General features: G+C 42.3%; 1 protein-coding gene across 2 annotated transcripts in view; it reads left to right on the plus strand.

The window, feature by feature from the left end:
- The window catches only part of coro7 (coronin 7), a 116748-nt gene that overhangs the window by 36492 nt on the left and 55766 nt on the right, over positions 1–24490 (plus strand). The window lies entirely within an intron of this gene.

The following is a 24490-nucleotide window of genomic DNA, read 5'->3' on the forward strand; positions in this document are numbered from 1 at the left end:
CCTCCAGATGCCTGTAGACCAACACTGATATAAAACAGGTAGGCAATCAAATGACAGATGAGACCTTCACCCTTTCCTGCCATTCTGGTGTTTCATCTTCTTTGCCACAATATCTCTCTCCCAACTCTTCTTCCCTTGTCTATTTTTTCCTCAAACAGAACAGCTATATTAGACTTTGGTGCAGCCACTTTAGTGTCATTTTTATGAAGCTGGTTTTAATCTGCAATGAGTTTTTATTTTTATTTTTTTATTTTGGCTTGTGTTGAAAAGGTCTACAAAGGAGCCTTATGTTTATGAACAGTTTTTTATGCATCTCATCCCTCTTCCCACATCTAATTCTTTATCCTTCCCCCACCTCCTACTAGCTTCTTGCCATGTTAGAATGTAGCTGCAGCTTTGACCAAGGTCCCGTCTGGGCTTTTGACCAAAGCTGCTGTTACAGGCCAAGGCTCCATTCTTGTCCGCTAATCTCCACAGTGGGAAACATCCAGAACACTGTCAAGAACAAACAAGGCTTCAGGAGTTAAATTGGGGGGGAAATGTAATCACTACTTCTTATTTAGTCATTTCCATCTTAGCACTGGCCAAACACACTATGAAGCTAAAAAGCTCCAAGACGTACTGTGCAATCAGCAAACGCTGATAACAGAAATGTCTGGCCTGTTTCTAGGTAATGGGCAAGGTCAAAATGTTTGTTATTGCTGGCTGTTTACTCAGTCTCACTGCATCTTTTTTTAAATCAATGTTTTAAAATGCAACTGGGGGATGGAGTCTTGTATCTGGGCCTCTTTCCACTCATGCTAGTCAGTATTTATCCAGTATCTCACTGTGCAGCGAGTTTCTTAAGCAAACGCGTCATACTTTTCTATAATTCAGCTTGTTCCCTTCAACATCGAGCTATCCTCAGGTTTCTGCTTTGTTATCATGGTGGATTTTCTGTGTAAAATTGTATTTTAGTTCAGCATGTCTCTTATGTGTAACGAAGCAGCTATGACAAAGACTGTGCAATAATCAAAAGGAGACCTTGTCTTCATTTTTCTTTGCACTTGATAGATTAAACCGTGCCAGCTGAGGAAACTTAAAGTCAAACATCCAGAGTAGGGCATTTCCTCCTTGTCATTTTAGGCCTGGGGTTCATATGAAGATGGATTTGTTTTTTTTTCTTGCCTGTTTTTTATTGAAAGGGCCGTGGTAAACATGGTTTGTAATCGGAGCTGCGGGCTGGCTTGTATCAGGTTAGCTGTGCTCGTCATTGACATTCGGTAGTACTGTTTTCTTTGGAGTGTCACAACATAAAGAGGCCCGGGAGCAAGAGCCAGTAAAATGGGGTTGTGGGTGGAATATAATTTGGATGGAGAATAATGGAGGGGAAATGTTTTAGTTGGGGTTGAAATGGAGACTGAAAAATTCAGGGATGGAGGGTGATGAGCATGAGAGGGGTGTTTTTAACTGTGCAGAGGTAGCTATTACTGCACGCCTGTTTTCCATACAGATCTGGACATTGGAGAACAGCGGGGATCTCTGTGTACCGCTCTCTCCCTCATACTCTATAAACCTGAATTATGATAATGAGTTTAATTGGGCTTTTAAGCCAGCTGCAATCAGTGAACTTTACAACTGGGCACGATTGCAACCAGCTTGCCGTGTAAATGCTTGAGTCGTCATGATAATTATACATTCTCCTCCGCTTTAGCAGCTATATACACATATTCACCACACTCAGTGAACACAGCAAAGTCTTGATGATGCATGCCTGTAAAGTAGTTTGTAATTGTCATAAACATGACAGTGCGAGGGTCAGTTGGTCCGAATTCAGCATGACGAAACTTGAATCTCAGAGAACGTTGTGGCCTTAACCCCTGTAATTGTCCTCAGTCACTACCAATGTTCTGCTCTTCTCCTCAAGCACATGAACACATAGAAGACGACATGTGTAGGCATATACACACATGCATCTTTTATTACTCCTCATCATGGCTGCTCTGTTTTTTTTCTGGCATGAGGCTGATTAAAACAGATCGCTGTGAGCCGGTGTGCCAACCAGTATCCATCCTGCCGATTGGAGAGGACATAAGCCTGTCCCCGGAGAGCCGACCCTACTGTTTTCCCAACCCAGTCACGGGTTACACAAAGAACTCACCCTCTGAGGCAAGAACTGCTGACAGACTGTGCTGTTAGCCGAAAGAGAGACGTTTTGTGGTTTATGCATGGGAGTGCCCCAGGTGTGATGCACATACTCACACCCTCTATTGACTCTCCACAATCTATTCCTGTGCGTTTTCCTACCAGGGTTGTGCCTGGGAGCAGGGCCCAGTCATTGGGTGTAATTGAGCCAAACTCCCTTTAATCAGATGAACCGAGAAGAGGCCTGTGCCCCAGAAGGGAACCAACCTTTTACTGAACAGTCTCCCCTTTCTCCCACCTTGGCCCAAGCACTCTAAAATCAGTCCCAGATGAAGGCTTTCCTGTGGGGATTAGGTGCAGCTGCAGCACCACTAACCAAACCAGACCAAAAAAATGCCACAGAATGTTTGAACGATCGTTTGACCTTGCTTTTTTCTCAAAGTTAACTTTCTAATAGCGAATGGAGCTTTGTTGTTTGGTCCAGCTTGGAAAGTCATGTTTAAGGTGGAGGGAAAGGCTAAACTACAGGATTCAGGTGATTCTCAGGGTCAAGTCGACAGGTCAGCTGCTGCACCCCCTCTCCAGGATGGCCTTGGGGGAGAGGGTATAGGGGTATAGGGTGAAGATGTGACCGCACACGCTCTGTTAAAGAACCTGAACTCTGTGCCCTGACAGTTGAAACATGGTGTCTGGAATCTGTTAGTCATTTGGGGTTTCAGTTTGTGATTCAGTGGAGCGGGAGTTCGACCAGGAAAAGAGGATGAAAAAGGAGGAGGAGGGAATCTGAAATCCCCTCCCATTTTTTCAAATAATTTCCTTTAAAATATCGTCTCTCTATGAGCTTTGATGAGCTTTTCATGGAAGCTCATGTGGCAACTTCTTTTATTCCGTAACACCTCATTGAAAAAGTCATCTGTTCCTCTTTCATCACCTAAAACAGCAAATGTCCTTTTATTCCTGGGCCCTACGAACTTGTCAAAAATACAGCCGCTATCCTTCAGTGAATCCTTTTTTTTATCCTTATCTGGGCATCTATTAGACCTTCTGTCTGTTACCATTGGTCCCCCCACTCCTTTGTTCCTTACTCTTCTTTCTCTCTGTCCTGCACAGACGAAATGGAAGGAGGGAGCTGAGTTTTTGAAGGTGCTGGTGTCTGGGATTCTAATTAAGTGTTGTTGGGGTTTTTTTTAGAGCACAGCCTAATGGTTCCTCTCAGAACTGGTAAAAAACACATGGAACTATGTGGAGTGTTTGGCAGTGGATATTTAATATAATTCACAGAGGGTTTTGATTTCATCCCGCAGGTATGTGCTCAGCACTCCAGGGATCAGAATTACCCTTTTGTGTGAACTCGCCACAGAAGGGAAAATAGAAAAAAATTCTCCCCCTCCCACCTTCAGCTACCTCCTTCCTTACTACCTCCCCCTAGTCTTCTCCCATTCACCTTTATTTTCTTTTATGGTTTTGATTATAATTTCATGCAGACTAAACTGGAGATGATTCGTCGAGGGACACTGCTCTGCATTACGTGGCAGTTGAACAAGTCTTAATGCTGTTAAGGTAATTGCACAAATGACTCAAAACTGGATGGCTTTTTCTGGATCCTCGCTCTGTCTTAAGAGTTTGAGACAGTGTCAGACTTTACTTTCCATCCTTTACAAAAACAGCAGCCAAGTTGCACTTGCACTTGCAGCTGCAGATATAGCTTTTCTCCAACATCTGGAAAAATGCCCCCCCCCCCCACACCTTGATTAAAAATGCATTGGCAAATGGGATCTTGGCCCTCCAGAAAACGTTCACAGTACTCTGGGCCATCCCAAGTCCATTTCAGCACTTTTCCCCTTCTCTGTGGGGTAGATAATATCCAGTAACTGAGCATCTGATAGAGATGTGAAGAAGGATGGGTTGGCAGAAGATGCAGGGCCAATGTGGAAACAGCGCAGGCCATTATTCACAATACACGGATACAATGCTTGGTGATAATTAAACGCACTGCTATTAAGTATTAATGTAATTTACTGCTATTTTTGAAGGGAGCTGCAATGGCAGGCTCAATGAGATCTTCCAAACTAGGAGTAGCTTGTGTAAAAAAAATCCACAAGGTTGCCTTAATTCCTTATTTGGTATATAATTATCTTTAGTATCTCTACTGTTTTCTTAAGCCTTCTGGTATCTCCATTTCATCTTTTTGCTTTTAATTTCCCTTATATGTACGTATTTTTTATTTAATTTGTCTACTATGTCTTACTTTCTGTCTGTTTTATGCGTTCTTATACTGTATACCAGCCTCTTCTTCCTCCCCAACTCTCTTTCAACACATGCATGTGTTTTATAAGACTCATGATTGTCCCTTTCATGAGAATCAGGAACCGTGGCGCGGCAGAGCTCCCGTTTTTAAATCATGCCTCGCTTCTAGACACCAGTCACCTCCTGGATGCCTGCCACCTCTCTCTGCTGTGGTAGAAAGAGCAATTTGAGCGATGGAGAGAAGTGTGTTTCCCATTAGTAGATGGTTTCCTCAACCCCCCTACCCCACCCACCCCCACCCTGCAGCCTGGCCTCCACTGCTGCCTCTGGGACTGCGGCAGATTGGCAGCTTGTCACTGCTCACCTCATAGTCTTACAAAGAATAATAAAGGTACAAAGGGAGTGATAGAGAGACTGTGTTATTGATGCACACAGGCAAGCAGGAGTTGCTTGTGTTCACATAATTCATATGTACGGAGATAGCTAGACCCCCCTTAATTACACAGTCCGAGATAAAACCGAGATTAAACTTGTGGTACTTCTAACATGTCAACATGGAAGTCCATTTGATCAAAAGTGGTTGGAGCCTCTTATGCAATCCATTTTGTATTTCACACATTTTATGTTGTGTTGGCTCTGTACTAGATTTGGATCAAAACAATAAATAAAGTGCAGACTTTGCTGTCAAAAAGAACTGCCCGTTTTTATACGTACTCTCTCAATTTTAGTGGGCCCAACATAATTTAAATATATCCCTTTTTGTGTTTGCTTTAGGATCATTGTCCTTCTGCATGATGATGTATTGTCCAATGAGTTTTGATGCATTCGCTAACATCTGAGCAGGCTAGGCGTTTCTGCATTCTCCTGTCAGAAGTGACAAGTAAAACCACCTCCCCCATGTTTGACAGATAAGGTGTTATTTGTTGTATCTTAAAATGTTCATTTTTTCCTCCATGCTTGAATCTTTCCATCACTCTGGTACTGTACATATTGATCTTTGCCTCATCTGTCCATAACACTTTGCTCCAGAACTATAGATTTCTTACTGTACTTGTGCTAACTGTAACCTGCCCTTTCTATCCTTGATACTTAACTAGGGATTTGCATATTGTGGAAAACTCTGTGAGGTTATGCTTTCTTGAGTATACTTTTTGAAACTTCTTCTTCTGTTATTGTCCAAATTTACCAATCAGTTGATATCGACACACCTAATTGTGATTTTTCAGCCACATGATGGCTTATTTGTTCCTCTTTTTGTGCATGAATCAATGATGACATGAAATGCACCTCCTTAAGAAACATTTGAGCAGCCAATTATCCCATTATGTTTGGTTTTTGGCACTTGAACACCATAATCACCATTTCATTTTAAATTCAGGCAAAAAAAAAAAAAAAAAAAGTGTCACTGCCGATACTGATGCGAAATCTAATCTCATAATATCTCAGCCATGTTTTTTCACATTTGTTAATGGTCTGCGTAACATCAGCATAGCACACCCATCCACATCTGGCACAAAAGTAAATCCAGCCCAGCTTTCCTTCTTCTTTTAAAGTGAGTTTGAGTGAGCAGACTTTTCCTATTGTTTCATAGAGAGAGCTGCTAGGTGGATTGTATGCTCATTGTATTGTATTTTATGATCATGTTTCCATGATAGAAATCAGTGATCCTGGGCCCCTCATTGGCAGACCTGCTTTCTGAAAAGGAAACTCGAGAAAACAGAAGGAAGGTGTTTATCAAAGAGGTTCCCTGATTGGTCGGTGGCAGGTGGGCCACATGTACTCCTGGCTGATGTCACTTCCCATTTGGGCCGTATATGTCTGCCCACACTGTGGAAACATGTTGAGGCAGAAGTAATATGCCATGCTTAGTTTAATGGGAAAGGTGCTGAGGCATGCCGCTGCTCACTGTCTGTGTGTGTGTGTGTGTGTGTGTGTGTGTGTGTGTGTACACAAGTGTTTTCATTACATAACTGGTCATATGACTGGATGCTCTAATGCCTCGCTGTGTTCCAATTGTGTCGAAGCACCAGAGGTTGAGACACGTGGGTTAGTGTGTTGTACTTACATGTACTAGATTTGTTTATGTTCATGTGTGTATGTGCACACACATTGCTTAATAGTGTGTGGAGTGGACAAAAGAGAGGAAAATAGCAGAGAAAGGACTGAACAGCATCACTGCCTGTCAAATTTCTCTTGTCTCTATGGCAATGTTGTGACAACAAAAGCTGCTCTGAACCTGCGCAGCCTCCTTGCTATTGTGCCAAAGGTTGTGTGTGCATCTGTCTGAGTGCACTTGGCCTAAGCAGATTAAAAAATGTCATCAAAATGTAATTGGTGGGAGGCCAGGAAATAATTTCTCCATTGTGAAATTAGTTGCAGTGGGAGAAAAGAAGAAAAGATGAAAGACCCTCAGGGGGAACACCAGTTGATCCTTAGTCTGTGTGCTCTTGAAGAATCCTCTGTGGACTTTCCTGCTCAAACATCAACTGAATCTCCTCCGTTTGAAGCCAGCTAACATTATATCAGCAAGGTCAATTAGTCAGTCAGCTATTGTATGAAAGCTTCATGCGAGGCTGTGGTGGCAGGGGCTTGAAGAGTTGGGGACAAGTGGGAATCTTGTAAGAGTTGGGAGTTTAAGCCCTCTATTGTGCCTTTGCCGTGCTTGGTCTAATACTCTTTTCCTCTGGCCACAAAAGATGAGGAAAGCAGACTTCATCATGATTGTTGATTTAGAGAAACTGTTTTAAAGGGACAGTTCACCTTAAAACCAAAAATACATATTTTTCCTCTTACCTTTTAGCACTATTCATCAATCTAGATTGTTTTGGTATGAGTTTCCCAGTGTTGGACATATCAGCCATAGAGATGTCTGCCATCTCTCGAATACTGTATAATGGAACTAGATGGCACTTGGCTTGTGGTGCTCAAAGCGCCAATCAAAATACCTTTTGTAAAAACTCTAGGGCTGGGCATCGTTCAAAATCTTTCGATCCGGTGCCAATTTTGATACCTCAGTTTTGATGCCTGTTCCTTAACGATACTTTTTTTGATACCATATGTTTTAAAATCCATTTCAACATCAACAAAAAACTTTTATTTTCCACCTTAATTGTGAATCAAAACAGTTATCAAAATTTTAAAATTCTGGTAACACTGCTCACTCAGAGTAACATTAATAAAACTGGTTGTGCTTTTGGATAGGGGCGCACCAGTCAGATACCCAGGATTGGTATCAATCCGAACTTGGCCAAAATTAACCAAAAAAGAGAAACCTTCTTGCCACAACATGAACATATTTTACATAAATAATAAATAAATAAACAAATGACATTGTGTACAGGCTAATATTGCACTAACTAAAATGCAAAGGAATGTAAACAACAAAGACTTTTTAGTGCAAACTGCATAATGACACAAACCTTTAACGATAAACTTGGTGACTGCCCTGTGGTCAACGTTGAACTAATGGAGAACTAACTTAAGTGCAAAGGAATGTAATTGAATTGCCTTGTTGCTGAAAGGTGCTGTAGAAATAAAGTTGTCTTGCCTTACAACCTCAGCCTGTCAATCAGTCACCAGGGCATAGAAACCACTGTTGTGCCTGCTTGTCTCACCCCAATTTCAATAGGTCAATAGGTTTCCATTAAAGTCAATGTGTGTATTTTCACTGACTGCGGAACGGCTGCGTTCCGACGCCGTCCCAGCTCCAGCGATCCGCAGCCCTCCAGAGCAGATACGCAGAGCTTCTATTTTTGACGGATGCCGGAGAGCTCCGCAGCAATTCAGCACAGGGAAGATTGTGCGGGACAGGAAGTCGAGCACAGAAACAAAATAAAACATCCAGTTAATTTTCAAAATAAAATACATCGTGCTCACGCCGGATCATATTTTCCCTGCGCTACACCAAACGTCATAATGGGCGGAGACAGGCCTGAAGTCAAGTTTGTGGTTCTGTTTTTAGAAACTACATCCTGTTATATCGCGCGATCATACGTGAATTCGCGAGATCTCGTGGGTCCTCGTGACTTCAGCTGTCAGTCATGGCCGCAGCCGTTCCGCAACAAATCCGCACCTGGTGGGTATTGAAGGACGGCGGAGCACGGAGCCGACACGCAGCGGAGCCGATCCGCAGCTGTTTGGCAGTTGGAGGAAATTGCGGGTCAGAGGAAGTGTAACATCAACAGCACCGCGACCGCTTTCACCTCTCCATTAATATCATATCGCAGCAAACGCTGTCTGCGTGAAGTTTTGAAAAACTGTAACCACACTTGAAACCACTTTATCGGCATTGCCGTGACTCACTGTGACTTCAACAAAACTGCAGTTTGCTCGAGTTTACTCAGTCCGCACCTCTGTACATGTGTGCGTGCGTGCGTGCGTGTGTGTGTCGGAGCTCCGCTCTGTCAATATGCAGAGAGGACAGATAAGCTTGCGCTTTTGGAACCGAAATTTGGTGCCGTAAAAGTATCGACGTTCGGTGCCCAGCCCTAAAAAACTCACCAGCAATGTCTCTTTCCAGAGATCATGACCCTGTTACTCAAGAAAATCCATTGTGAGCAGTAGGGACAGTTTTCTTTCTACCGAACTACACCCGCCAACCACATCACCACGCAGAAGGAAGCATATTTAAAGACGAGAGGCTTGTGGTTTGCCATGGCTTGTGGAGATTAGTTTATAGCTAATAGACACTGCTAGCACTCCTGAGCTAGCTAACGTTACTACAGCTCAGCCAAGGACAACCCCATTAATGTTTACATCTTACGCTGTCACGAGGATGAGCCTCTCGTCCATGAGTTCGCCACCTGATAGGGTTGCATAGCACCCATTGCGAAAGTCACCTGAAAGTGGTTCCTGTCCTGGTCCATTATCCATTGAAATGTGTGTAGGGGACACAGGGAGAGATTTGGCAATGCCATTAACCCCAACGTAGGGGCTCTCTTCCAATGCATGTTCTATTTGTGTGTTGAGGGCATATGGGGCACAGGTGTCTCTCACACAGCTGCCCAACCATGGAGCTGGAGAGGCTGCATTCCTACCATAGGTCAGTCACATACACACACACACACACACACACACACACACACACACACACACACACACACACACACACACACACACACACACACACACACACACATAGTACATGCTACGCTGATATACACACATACATGCCTGGACGGGTCTGCCATTTCTTTACCTTTTTCAGCACAAGTAGACCATCGCCAAACAGTATTCATTATCACTCAGCTGGATTTGACAGGTGGAGTGACATAGACTTAATCATCCGTGTCTTTATTTAACCATGCGTACAGACACAGCATAGGTGATACTTTAACAAGATAGTACACTTTAAAACAAATAGTGTGAATTCCACTTCTTTTTTTCTGTTTCCCTTTTTTATTCAGTTTCTCTTTATTCAGTTTAGTTTAAATAAGCCACCACAACCTGAGTTTAGTGATTGATTACAATGTCTTGTCTTCTATTAGAAAATATATATCTCCTTTTTCCTTACAAAACCAGTAAGGAGGAAGTGTTTTGCCACTGAAAAACAGACATTGTAAAGCTGGTGTGCCTGCTCTGTTTTGTACCTACATGTTTACTGTATCCTGCTGTTTTCCCTTTCCAGTGGGTTTCTTTATAAGCCAGCTGTGTGGATTGGGTCTTGGAGTGAGAGTGAAAAAGCAACTCCTTCACAAAGCACCTTAGAAAAACATGTTTGACCAAAAGACCAGCCCGGAGAAAGAGGGAGGCCCAGTTGCAAGAAAATATTTAAGGGACCACTTGTTCTTTAGAGGCCAAAGGGACAAAGCTGGGGAGCTGCTGGGTCTTTCACTCTGACCTGCCTGGGTGGTGTTCTAGAGGAGCAAACCTTTCATTAGCACTGGACTGAAAAAACACACGGTTGATGGACAAATTGTGATAGAATTTCATACACACGTGCGCTGGTGAGGTGGCCTGTATTATTCTTAACTGTTCTCCACACATCCTGGCCATCATGGTGCTTCCACGGTCCACTGCTGCTGTGAAGCTGTGGGGACTCACAGCTGTAAGCTGGTAGGCTGCGCACTGTCTCCGCGGTCATCTACAAGCCAACTACTGTGCAAACTAACACACACACATAAACACATGCAGCGATTTCAGTCATTTGAGTCTTCTCAACTTCAACACCAGTCTTTTGTCAACAGATGTCTTTACACTTTGAACTTTAAGAGGTGACCATCTGACCTGGTCTAACCTACTGGCCTTGAGAAATGTCACTCTGCTGCTCTGTTTAGTATTGGTTAGAGGAAGAGGTCGTGTCTCCACAATGTTTTCTTGAGCAGTATTTGTCTTCGTCCTGTGATAGTGTTGGTCTTTAGGTTTTTATTTTTCACTCCCAGCTTTCTTTTCTCAGAGAAAAACTTTGAATTTTTGAATGCTGTCATGTCTTTCTCATAAGATATGTCAACATCCAGAGACTGACTGGAGATAACATTAGCAGGCAACGCAATGTGGCAAATGCAGCCTGATGTGAAATTGAATTTGTGCAAGTGGTGATTTTGCCGTGACGGAGAACACTGATGATCTGGCCTTTTATTCTTTTACTCTTTGCTCCACTTTTACCTGCAATGCTCACATACCCTGTTCACAAAGCCTTTATGTCTTAAAGTGCCCATATTATGAAAAAAAACACTTTTTCTGGGATTTGGGGTGTTATTTTGTGTCTCTGGTGTTTCCACACGCATACAAACTTTGAAAAAAAAACATCCATGCTGTTTTGAGCGAGATACGGGTTGTTGAACGTGTCCTGCCTTCAGTCTCCGGGTGAGCTGATCAAAATCTGCACGGCTTTCTACGTAATGCTCGCATGCTCATTCTCAATGGCAAAAAACTGCTACGACACACACAAATTCACCCTAATCTACAAAATAAATTGTATAGAACTACTTACATGTCCCTGTTCTGCAGGTATTCCACACAAAGTTGGAAGTGTGCCCTCATTTAAAAGAAGTCTCCCAGCTAATCCTGCCTTGTACAGGCCAAAGTTGCAGAAACAGCTAGCTAGCTCATGTAATCCTTACCTAGCTACTGAGCATGTGCGACTGACAACGAAGATGTTACAGAAGTTGCCAGGTCTCACTCTGTAGCTAAAACAGAGACCTGACACAGGGTGAAAAGAGGAGCTGCAGCAATGTGCAGTACAACAAAAATATGGTGTTTTTTGAAAAATTAAACCATGTAAACGTATTCTGATACAATCTCAAATTACAATTATGAACCTGAAAATGAGCATAATATGGCCACTTTAAATTCTTCCTTTCCCCAGCCCATGCCCACTCCACCTTTGCTGTTATACTACATCTTTCCTCTCTTTCTCTTTCTGTGTTTTGACCGTAATGAAGATGGGGGATGCGAGACGTTGAAACTAGAGTGGAACCGCTTCCTGCCAACCGCAAACTGCAAAAACCAAGATTGCTAAAAGACACAAGGTCTTTGAATAACACACACAAGCATCTCCCAACCTAAAATCCACAGTGATTGGATTAGGTCCCATAAAAATAGATGGAAAGGATGCTTAAAGAGACCAAAAGATAGACAGACCGACAAAGACGGGGACAGAATGAAAGAGAGACGGACAGAAATGAGAAGAGGAAGAAAAACTGTGTTGGATGGAGTTGGCACTACATGCTCTGCTCCTGACCTTTAGTGGGTTTGTGTAAATTATATCCCTTTCGAGGGAAAATATGTGGTGGTTGAACTGGAGAGACCACCCCTCCCCCTCCTTCTCTTCATCTCCTGTTGTTTACTCTTCATCAGGAGTGCTCCATCCTTCTTTCAGACCCCCCCCCCCTTCAGTGTCTTCATGTCTTCTTCCTTATCTTGCGTTCGATATTCATTCCTTTGTTTTATGAAGTTGTTTCCCTCTTTGGTCATGCCATAATAACTTCAGTCCTATTTTGGCCATTCATCACCTCTCCCTCTCTTTATATCAGTCTCCCCCCACTCCCTCCTCTCTCCCTCCCCACGGTTATGCTATTTTCTGCTGTGCATGGAGGATACATTTAGCTTGTGGTCGGTTGGGAAGTGATGGCTACATTAGTGGGGGGGTCTGGTGAATCGCTACCTTCTCTTAGCCACAGTGGGCTCCGAGCTGGCTGATGCAGACTTTCCACTGGGGTGAACCCATCGACTGCCTACCGGGGTGCTTTGCTCAGCCGCCATGCCCACACCCCCAGGCCACAGCCTAGGCTGGCAGGCACCCACAAAGGCACGCGGCGTCAGCCTGCCCAGCGGGTGTCCCTGTTTATGTTTGTCTTGTGTGGTGGCTAGTTTCTCACTGTGTTGTTGTGACCATAGCACCACCCATCCCTGGCACACCACCCTCTCTCTCCAAGAAATGCCCTCTCCGACCCTGGCCAATTCCCGGACAGCTGTAGGCTGTAAGTGGCCGTTGGCGTCCGTCACTGCAACTGGACTGGACAGAGGTTGGCTGTGGCTGTGCATTCACATACTGAGGCAGTGAAGAGCTTAGGCCATACTTAAAGGACATTACTGGTGGTTTTGCATGTTTTAGCTCATGAAATACAAATTGTGTTTTTTTAAATTGCTGCCTGTCATTTACCAAAACATACCATTGACTTGATCCTTGCAGCATGAAAATCAACTTGCATAGACTTGCGTCAGATAGATAATCTTTTGCACTGTGTATTTAGTCCACTTACGTTTTATGCAAAATATGTATTATTGTTGATTAGCAATGCAGCTGCCAACCGGTATACTTCTGAAAACTCGTTGTTGGTTGTGCAATCAAAGAAGTTGAGGCATCAGAGATATAAGTCGGTTATCAAAAAGCATTAGATTCATAAGCTGAGTTGTGGGGAATATAAACAAAAAGCAAACATGCATTGTTATTTTAGTTTATTTGACATAATATTAAGGACAAAATTAAATCACACACAATTACAAGAATTACACTATAAAGTCCAATACTTATTCCCATTTTGGTCCATTGTGCATGTTGTGAAAATAATTCAATTTAGCCCGTTTTTGCACACAAAAACAGTTGCTGCTTGATTTTTTTTCTATATTCTTATTTTGACATATGTTGAACTTTCAGTGTTTTGTAATCTTCATCATCAAAAGGATCTACCTTTTTTAATAATACTGTTTATTTCAAACATTTTGGAAAGCAAATGGAGAGTTTGCATAAGCTTACCTGTGAAATGTACTTGTAAATAGGCTTGTAACACTGTTGACTTCAGATCTATAAAGGGGCGTCTGTGTGTCTCTTTGTCCCTGTTTAGCCCCAACTGCTCATGATATGTAAACGAGCACCCTAATTACCAGACAACAGTCTGTAAAAAGCTTGATCCTGGTCTGCAACCAATTACCGGCTCACTACTAATCAGCACCCAGACACTTGTGACTGTCCAGACCCTCCCTATGAACAGGATTAGCAGAGCAACATTTTGCGTGTTATGACTCACTGTGAAACACACCCCTCCCTCTGAGTGTTATTAGCTGTTAGAAACAAACAGGTGTTTGTTGGACCGAAGTTGATGGCCCATGTAAAGTTAGACTTCACATGCAGGGATCAGAGGTCAGGTGGCCTCAGCCCTGTGGCAGCAGGATGTTTGAGATGGTCATTATCTGCCAGTGAACACTGGATGTGGATGTGTTTTTGGGGGAAATGGAATTAGAGAGTGACTGATGTGGATTACTGAAGTCAACCTTTGTGCCAGAACACATTAGGACGACACACTCTGTACACATAGTTCAAGGCAATCGTTTAACACGTCTTTTAACTGGTTATTCCCTTAGATGATCCTTTCGATGCTTTTTGTGACATTATTCCAATTTTTGTCCATGAAAACAATGCACAAAAGCTTACAAAACTTACTTGTAGCATCTAATCCACTACGACTTGTGGGGAGGGGTTCCCATCCTGTAAAAGATGTATGTAAATCATGCTGTCTACCACAGAGACACCATGAGTGCCTACTGTGTTAAAAAGGATTACAGGCACATTATCTGTGCCTGTCGTCACCCTCCATTTAGGTTAGAGCTTAGATCATGTAAACTGCGCTGTTTGTTTAGAATGGAACGGATCGCAAATGGATCTGAATGAAGAAACGTAAAAAAAAAAAGAAACAATGATGAACAACATATTGTTGTCACTGCCCACGACTTGTTTAAACTGCTTCCATACCTCCGACTTTCCTCCACACTTGCTCAAAGTTAATTCTCCTGTTTTTCTTTTTTTCTTTACATCTTCAAGCTCCCGGTGTGATGCGTGCGAGAGGAGGAGACTCCGCGCATGAAGTGCTGCATTTTAACTGCAGCCTAACTTTTGTAGGCTACACATTTGTTACTTTTATATAGCCTATATATATATTTATAATATTTCTGATTATGGCATAGCTTTCTCCCCACCCAAATAGGATAATAAGGTAATGGATATATAAAAAAAAAAAAATAATTGCTTGATCAAGGGTCCGGCCCGGGCCTGGCCCGGCCCGAGGATGTGGCGGAAAATAACGGCCCGAGCCCGACCCGAGGTCCGGTCTGGCTCGGGTCGGGCTCGGGCTCGGGCCGAGAATCTAAACTCTAATTTAGGTATACCTATTTGCATTGGTGATGGTAGAGCTAATATGAGTGGAATGTTTATTTTCTCTCCACTTGCCCGTACCCGTAATATGCCCACCCATGTTACAGCATAGCTCAGCTCAGTTTGAGATTAGGCAGGAGCTCCAGCCACAAACAACGTGGAATCTGCAGATGTGTATACACAGTGCAGCCATGATGCAAGTAGAGTTTGAAAGTTAGCGCAGGATGTGTACACAGCAGAGTTTGATGAATGTCTTCTGGTGTCTTAAGGGGGGATATACATGTATCAGAGGCCTGAATGCTTGGCCCTGAGGCCTCGACTGGCTTTCTCACCGTCAGTGTGCTACACTTAAGTTATGCACGTCACACTTCTGCTGTTTGTGATGCAGGTTTTGTTGTTGTTGCTGTACGTCTGTAGGGAGAGAGAGGTAATAGTGGACTGGTTATGGTAATGGTTTCCAAGTTAAACCAGACAAAATGTCCAGTGATCTTTTGCCTCCTGTTGAAAGAAGTAGGGCATAAGCGCATGAGAGATTGTTTTCTGTCTTAATATAGCTGTTTAGATGAGGGATTTGGGTCATAATTTTGGCTCTGTTTACGTCAAATAGCTCCAAGTATCTATTTAAGATCAGTTCCAGTACATGCTGCAGATGCCTTGTGTGGCTCTTATTAAAATATTTACATCATGATTTATAAGCTGTAATTGCAACTATAGTTTTTTTTATGGCATTGTGGACATGTTTTTTTGATATATTGCCACAACAGCAGGGAGCAGCTGCAGTTAAATAATATACTGGAAATAAAGCCTTAATAGCATGCCAGACTTAGCATCTGCTTACCTGACCTGAACTTGGTACTGCATTCCTTTTACAGCATATCACAAACGACCATAGAGCCCTATGTTTAACCTGTAAGTCTTTGTGTGCGTATACCTTATGTTTCTTCTGCCAGAGGTGAGATGAAATACTGGGGACTTTGCCGAGCAGGCTGTGTCAACATGATCTCCTCCTGTTGATGCCCCCCACCTTCATGTGGCTGCACATGTGGCCCATTGCAGAGACTCATGAGACTTACAGTGACTTTATTAGAGCATAGACCCCATGGACATTTTAATGCGTCGCTGTGTCCAGTCACAGGAGGTCGATGGTGGTTCGCCCTTTGTTTCCTCTCCCAAACATGCACACACACGATTCATCAGACAGAGGTGCTTTGATGTTGCAATCTTTTGCCTCCTCAATCAAGTTACAGTACATGCAGTACAGCAGTTCTGATGTGTCTGTGTATGTGATAAAAGATGCATTGAAATAACAAACAGAACTGTAACCAGAGGATTATTTATAGGCAACCTAGAAATGATGACCGCTGCCCGTTACTGTCACTTGTCTTGTGTTCCTCTTTCTTTTGTCTGGATACGTTTTTTTATGGAAGTGTTGAGGTTTTAGCCCCCCAACAAACAAGAAAGCATTGTATGAACCCTGAGGCTTGCCAGACGTTAGTGTGGCAACTGTAGCTGTTGGTAACAATCAGTGGAATTCACCACTGAGTTTTAAAATTGGGCTCCTCGCTTGCCTCTGATGTTTCTAACTGCTAGCTTCATGAACAGCTGGTCAGGCCTTCATCACCTTACATCACAGCTGTTTTCTTACAAAGGCCATGAGAGGCAAGCAACCTTTTCAGGACTAGCTGACATCCTGACCTCTCTGTACTCATCCCAGAGAGACCTGGGAGTTATTGACCTCAAGGGAATTTAATTTAGAAGTTTAATTCTTCTCGTCAATTACTGTGTATTTGCATCCAAATGGTTATAACTAGTTTAAATTCAGAAAAAGGACGGGCCAAGAAACTGTGTCCTCCTGCCAGTAAATTTAGAAAAAGCTATAAGCTATTCTTACATGTGCAAACTCTAGAATAACGGGATCTGATTAGTTTAAACGATAGCTTCACGCTTCAGCTATTAGCTTCATTTTCCCGTCTTAGGGAGCTTATTTGGATTTGACGGACTCTTCTGGCATAGATTATGGATCAGTTTAACCAATATGTGCTATTATTTTCCCCCTTCCTGCACCCCTTTCACCCTCATCGGCCTCCTCTCTGTCCACAAACCCCACACACACACACACACACACACACACACACACACACACACACACACACACACACACACACACACACACACACACACACACACACACTTTCTCGTCAGTACATTTCCAAAGACGGATAAGCATTTCACTGCATGTGGCCCAGTAACAATGTCCCTCCACTTTCTTCTCCCCTGGCATGTCGTCATCGCTCCACCTCTTTAATTTCATCTAATTCTTTCCATCCTCTCCTTATTTTACAGCATTGGTTGGATCATTACTCTCCATTTCTGATTTCCTCATTTATATTTATATATTGATTTGAGTCTTTCAACACATTGTGCTCATGAAGCTCGACGTTCTTTCTACTTTTATAAACCTAAGACCAGCCTGAGCCTGTTTGTGGTACTAAGTCACATTTTGCTCTGGGTTCCTCTCTCTACATCTTAATTAACTTGGGCCCAGATGACATGTCTAACACAGACTTGTAGCTACATTAGCGCTACAAAAAAAGTAAGCAATGTAGTTATAAATTGTCATGATGGAAAAAGTGGGAGGAAAAGGCCCAAGGTGAAGATTCTGTACTAAATATAATTTACAGCAGGTTCATTAAAAACATGATAGAGAGGTCAGTAGGTATTAAGACACAAAGAAGTAATTTCACAGTAGAGAATATAACACTGCACTGTTCTCTTCTACATCTGTTTATGACTTAGTTTTCTAAGAACACAGTTTTCCATATATGTATGTATGTATAATATATATGGATTGCATATTTTTCTTAAAAAGAAAACTGGACTCAAGGATGAATGTGTCCCATCAGGACAAAAATATATATATATTATTTTTATTTTTTTTTTACTTCCCATCTCTACTCAAGAATGGCAGTAATTAGAACTGAAATGATTAGTTGATTAACTGATCAACAGAAAAAATAATCAGCAACTTTTTTGATAGTCATTATTTCAGTAATCTTTCAAGCAAAAATAATAAAGAAAGAAAAGACAAACATTCTCTGGTTCCAGCTTCTTATATGTGAGGATTTACTGCTTTTCTTTGTCACATATCATTGTAAACTGAATATCTTTGAGTTTTGGACTTTTGGGTGACAGTAAGACGTGAAGATATCACCTTGGGATCTGGGAACTTGTGATGGGTATTTTTTCACTATTTTTTTTTTTTACATTTCATAGACTAAATGATTAATCGATTATTTGGAGAAAAATAAATCGATAATGAAAATAATTGTTAGTTGCAGCCTTAGTAATTATCCATAACACTGGTAAAATTATTCACAGTCTATTGTAGTTATTGGAAAACACTAGATAATGTTCCCATCCACATATATTAAACTACCAGCAAGTGATGTTTTGAACGTCAAGCTCTTCTTCATTAAATGTATGTTCACGGAAGCATAATCTAGTTTGTGGACTCTATATTTCCTTCTGTCGCATGTTCTTCTGTCCAGCACCAAGTATATCGTCTGGATGTGCGTTTTTGTAATTGAAACATTCACAGCCACTGACAAGTGAGACTGCAAGATGAAAAGAAAGGACAGGCTGTAGGATAAGGTGTTCAGATCTTGAATTGTGACCAGGTTTCTCTGCAGCTGGACTGTGTTAAACTCTAAACTGATATCTTTGGAGCCTAGGATGCAGCCTCAAGAACGCAACCAGGCGCTCTGCAGTAATGGACGTGGCTTTAGGCAGTCACATACTGTATTTTGCTTAGGCTACAGGCCAGCCCAGCATAAATGCATGTTTACACAAATGTTTAACCCTGATTCACTCATTTTATACATTACTTACCTGCCAGCTTGCGTTGTCCATTTCCCGTATGACATTTTATTTTATTTATAGGATGGAACTAAATATCTACACTGGGTAAATCACACTGCCATTTGTTTTTATATCTAATAATCTACTAAACAGCATGTGAAATGAATTGCATGTGTGCCTGCTGATGTATGTTGCCAAGAATTAACCAAAGTCAAATTCTTCCAAATTCTTCCTTTTTCCTGTTTTTCTTTCTCTCTCACTTCTCATCTTTCCCCTCGCTGCTTTTTGTCAGAGCAGCATCTGGGCCATCTGCTGGCACAGACTGGCAGCTGTATGGCATGAGAGGAACCAGTGGCACACCACCTTTCATCTGTTATTAGTGCTACAGAAAGATTTAGAGGCAGGTGAGGTGGGATGCGGGGCAGGAGAGTTGGAGCGAGTACTGTAGGGAAACAAGCAGAGGGCCAAAAACTGGAGCCAGAGAACCAGGTTCCAAAAACAAAGTGGTGGTGTGTTTTCTCTACTCAGCTCTTCTTTTCCTTCTCTTCTCTTTTACTCTCTGTTGCTTCAATTCCATTTTGTAAAATCATTGGCGCTGTTTCATAAACATGTAATAACATCACAGAAACTGAATGCAGCTGAAGAATACAAGTTTGAGATTTCAAATTATGATTTGTGTTGGGAGAAATTATAAAACTGTGTCATAGATTTAATAAAGCAGTCAGCATTTTCTGCTGCTTGCATCAATTTAGTTTTTTGTATCATGGCAGATGTAATTTCCTTGTCATCTTTTTTTGTAGTTTATGATGAGTTCAATGCTTCATCTTGTGATTTTTGAGGAGTTGATTTCATGCCTCCGAGTGCTGACTGTAAATACTCTTGGCTGAGGTTGGATAGATGGTTTGAGGTTACTGGGAGGTCAGCTGTGCTGTGTGGGCAGGAGGGCTATTTGGAAGATGGAAAACAGAGAGGTAGAAAGAAACAGAAAAAGGCATTTGAGTAAAAGGGGAAACAAAAACGCTACTTGCAGCCACATGACCATGAGTGGCATGACATGAGCCTTAACACTTTGTCCTTGGCTGCCTTCTCGCAGCCCTGAATTTGGAAACAAATTAGAAACAAAGCATAGAGAGTAAGAGAGAAACAGAAAAGAGGGGAGTAAAAAAATATTTACTCAGAAGTAATTTCATGTGGAATTCTTTTGGGTTGATGATTGTAAAAAAAAAAAAAAAGGTCCCTCGAAACTACAATAGGGGCCATTGAGCAGCGCAGGCTGAGTGTGAGCGTCAAAGTTGGAACCCATCCAGAGACCAGGTTTCTCTTAAAGCCAGGGGAAGAAAGGGGGGACTGTTTTATGGAAGGAAACACACACACACACACACACACACACACACACACACACACACACACACCGTATGGCTCTCTTATTCATATACATGAACATTTGCAAATGCCTTTCTTGAGAGAAGGACAGAAACATGCATGCATTCTTTCAACTGCAGGCATTTATTCTTATCTGACATCTAAGTATCCTATCTGTCCTTTTACCTGGTATACACATATATGCTCGCAATTAAGCCTCATCTCTCTACTCTCTATCTTACTTTTTATTTGGCAAATGAGAGACTAAACTGGCTGAACTGCTTTTACAACTTAGAAAAATGTATGTGTATATTTTTCAAAAATTCAAGATAAATGCAGGTTAAAACAGTGGAGGAAGGAGAAAGAAGTTCAAGTTTATTGACCTCTAGAGGGTGTTTATCCTGTTATTTCACTAGGAAGTTTGCTCTCTCTGAGTAAATTGATATAATAGGGCCCCCATGACAAGAGTGGAGCTGTTTTATGTGTTTGTGTTGTTAGCATGGGACCTTGCACAACAGCTCCCAGCTATTGGCCTGTGTGTGTGTGTGTGTGTGTGTGTGTGTGTGTGTGTGTGTGTGTGTGTGTGTTACATCAATCCCCTACCAGCATCCTACCTATAAAACACATGGGTGGTAAGCCTGTTTATTGTGTGGGTTTGCAAACAATGCTCACTCATTAGTAGGGATGTAACAATACACCAAACCCACAATTCGGGGATGGGGGGGGGTTGGAGGAGAGTTATACTCAGTAAACGTAATACAACTTTTTTCTGCCAAATGGCATCGTTCTGTCATTGATTACATGCCACTTTGCAACTTAGTAATACAACGAAGACCTTATTTATTGATATTGATTGATTTCAATATCGATCGATCCAACAACAAACATTCTTTTGTACCTTAAAATAATGTTTCCAAGAACCCAGATCGGGTAGCGGATCTGTAGTTCGAATGACACATAAGAATAATGGTAATGGTAATGGACAATTTCGCTTCCAACCTGTAGGGGGACCGAAGAGGAAAAGTGCTTTGGTGCCTACTCTGTAAAGGTGCTGTTGACAAGTAGCTAATGCTAATGCTTGGTCTATAACGTTAGCTAATTCTTGGTGGGTAACATAAGATTACGACATCGTTCAACACGCTCAGTTATTTTGAGTATGATTGTTTTGACCACGGTTAACAACTCTGGGCTAACCCACGAGTTCATCGGTAACGTTAACTGTATAGGTAGACGACTAGCTAATCTAATGGTAATTTAGCCAGCTAGCACACCACTGTCTGTCTGCCTCACTCTCCTGGCGCTGCAAGGCTTCAGTCGGGATGAGAGCTGACAACAGCCCCGGCCCGCGGACACATCCACAGTCAGCCCCAAGCCAGCTAGCAGCCAGCCTCTATCATTCCAGCAATCAAAACCCAGTCAGCACTTAACTCCGATGCTAAGGATGCTAACGGCAGTTTACTGAACCGTTGGGAAACAGACCCAGGCACCCGAGTCAGAACAGTGGCCATTCGTAACGTTACACCTATGTTAGTGTTACCGGTGTCGTACCCCCCTTCGCTTTTAGCCGTCTATACAGTTGGCTAAATTTACCCGACAAAAGGGGGATAATACTAATAGTAATTTAAAGATGTGGTAGCATTGGATCTGGACGGAAAGGATAACTCTGGGAGTTGAAAGGGATGTATCGCGATTCTGCCTTCTCCCACCGCGACACGGGTTTGTGGATCTGAGTGTCGCGATTTCGGTTTCATGTCGCACATCGTTACAGCCCTACTCATTATGACCAGTGAGTCATTCAAATGGTTAAATCCACTTACAACCTTAACCTGAGTGTTTTCAATCATAATCTTTGTTTCCATTTGGTCTCCAGCTCACTGCTGGTAAGGAAGAATTCCAAGAACTTGTCCATTGAAAGCACACATTAAACAGTCTTTTGGTATGCTGTTGAATGTTGAAAAGAGAATCGAATACTTTTATAGAACACTAACACACTCATTATTTGTTCACCTTGTAAATCATTTAAGGGGCCTGGATGATTTAACAATTTTGACCCATGCTAGCGGCATGGCTCTTGGCAGGGGCGGAGTGGGACCAAAAAAATCTACCGGGAAATTTTATAGACCACCTGCCCTCGGGCAGGGGCGTTTCTAGGACTTAAGGAGGTTCGGGGCTTAGCCCGGACCCATTTAAATAAACTGAATGCAATGCAAAACAGCGATCGGCTTGCCCAGCTTGTTGATAGCCAGTGTATGTTCTTTTTAGCTTCCATTTTGTAGATGTTAGTTAGATGGCACCAACATTTATCCTAATCATAACTGGCCTGGCAACCCAAAGGAAAAATTTTGAGCATTAAACACTTCATTTCCTGCATTCTGGTGAATTTTTACGCAACTATTTCTACCTTTTTCTGAATCAATTTATGCTGGAAATATCTTTATGTAAAGGGAAACATAGATGACAATCCAAAAATAAAAACATAATGGAAAATATTGCAGTAAGGCTCTCAGGCATTCTGTATTGCTTTCAACTATTTATTCTCCTTTGGATCGACTTCGACTTCGGATCTGAGTCAGCACACATGTAGCCCAGGCATAATTTACTCCTCCCTCCTCTTTTGCATCTTTTGTTGGGGAAGTAACCTCCTTAAATGTATATGACAATTATTCACCTCAATGATACATTATTCATTTTAATTTATTAATAAACCCCTGGACTGTAGGCTAATATTTCAGGTGTTTGAGCAAGATTTCTGCTCATGTTCAAAACTTTGTGCACATTCAAAATATAACTCATCCCATCTGTGTTCTGAGTTGTGATATTTTGAAATATAAAATAAAGTTAAGGCTATTACAAGAATAAAGTCACTATATTTCAGAAAATAATCTACCTGCAGATCTCAGACCTCAGACCGGAGCACAAACGCGTCACATCTGCCGCAGCATGTCGACAGCAGCGCGCATCCGTGATAAACCTGAAGCTGCACAGCTTTTTACAGCGAGAGTGGACACTAAGCGACGCACAGGTCTGCTTCAGAGCTTTGTGTGTTTGAGTCTGAACCATAGACTGGAAACGTCACGTCACAGGAACTTCAAACTAAATCATTAGTAGGCCTATTGCGTTCCTAAATTTTGTGTTTATGGCATCAATGTATTAGACTGATTAGGCTATGATTCCTCTGAAAATTACACCTTTCACAGCTTTCCCCACGTGGAGACGGTTGTTAGGTGATAGCAACATAGACTATTGTCCGGTTTCATATTTGTCAGTCAACTTTACAATACATTTGGGACCTTCTCAGCGCCCCCTTTCCCTTTTCTTTTTTGGCTTTCCATCATTAGACTCACACACTGTCTGTTAACGTTACAGAAAGACTTCCAAACGTGACAAGGAAAACAAGGTGTTATACATTATAAGCCGACCAGGGCTGTGCCATTTGGGGAGGGGCCGCTCACTGATTCCCCTATATTTCTGAAAATCCTAGACATGGTTCTGACCTGCACTTCGTTAGTGCTTTCTGATTAGCCTGTTTGTATTGAAATAAGAGGCTGCTGCGGCCCGCCATACGGGTTGAGCAGAAGCTGCACAGTTTGACCAGCGGGCAGCGGCCGCACACCAGGCCACCGGATGGTGTTGCTAAGAACTTGCAATGTAGGCTATAACTATTATCAGACCGGCCCTCGCGGCCTCGAAACACTACCGGCCCACAGGGAAAAGTCCCGACTCTCCTGGTCCACCACTTTGCTCCAAACTGAAATATCTATATATAAGTCTTAGATGGATTGCCATTAGCCTGACAAGCCAGACCCACATCAAGATGTTGGGTCTGAGAACTCCCCATTGGCAGGGCTCAGTCCGAGGGGTGGGATAAACGGTTGTCTTTCAAATTCCCACTGCATGCAATAGAATAGCGCTACAACCAAGCAGAGCAACGAAGAAGGTAGCAGAGCTAGTTGATAGATTAAACTTTTGCCGTATCCGGTCGGCAAAACTCAGAACACATCTTCCTTTTTTTAAGAATGACTTCAGTGCCGTTCTTTGTTCTTTTCTCAAAGAAAAGCTTACATTGGCAAAATGACATTTGCTGCCACTAGGGTGCGTCTAGATTTCTAGGCTAGATTGCCATGACATTTTGTACAGACATTCACGGTGCCCAGAGGATGAATCCTACTAACTTTGGTGCTCCTCTGATATTTCCATCCGCGCCACCATGAGGTTGACATTTTTGTTTTTTACTGAAGTATCTTGACAACTGTCCATTTATGGTTCCTAGATGATTAATCTTAATGTCTTTGATGACATTTGTGGATGGCT

The sequence above is a fragment of the Sander lucioperca genome, chromosome 21, assembly GCF_008315115.2.
Source record: "Sander lucioperca isolate FBNREF2018 chromosome 21, SLUC_FBN_1.2, whole genome shotgun sequence".
In the NCBI taxonomy this organism is placed as follows: domain Eukaryota; kingdom Metazoa; phylum Chordata; class Actinopteri; order Perciformes; family Percidae; genus Sander; species Sander lucioperca.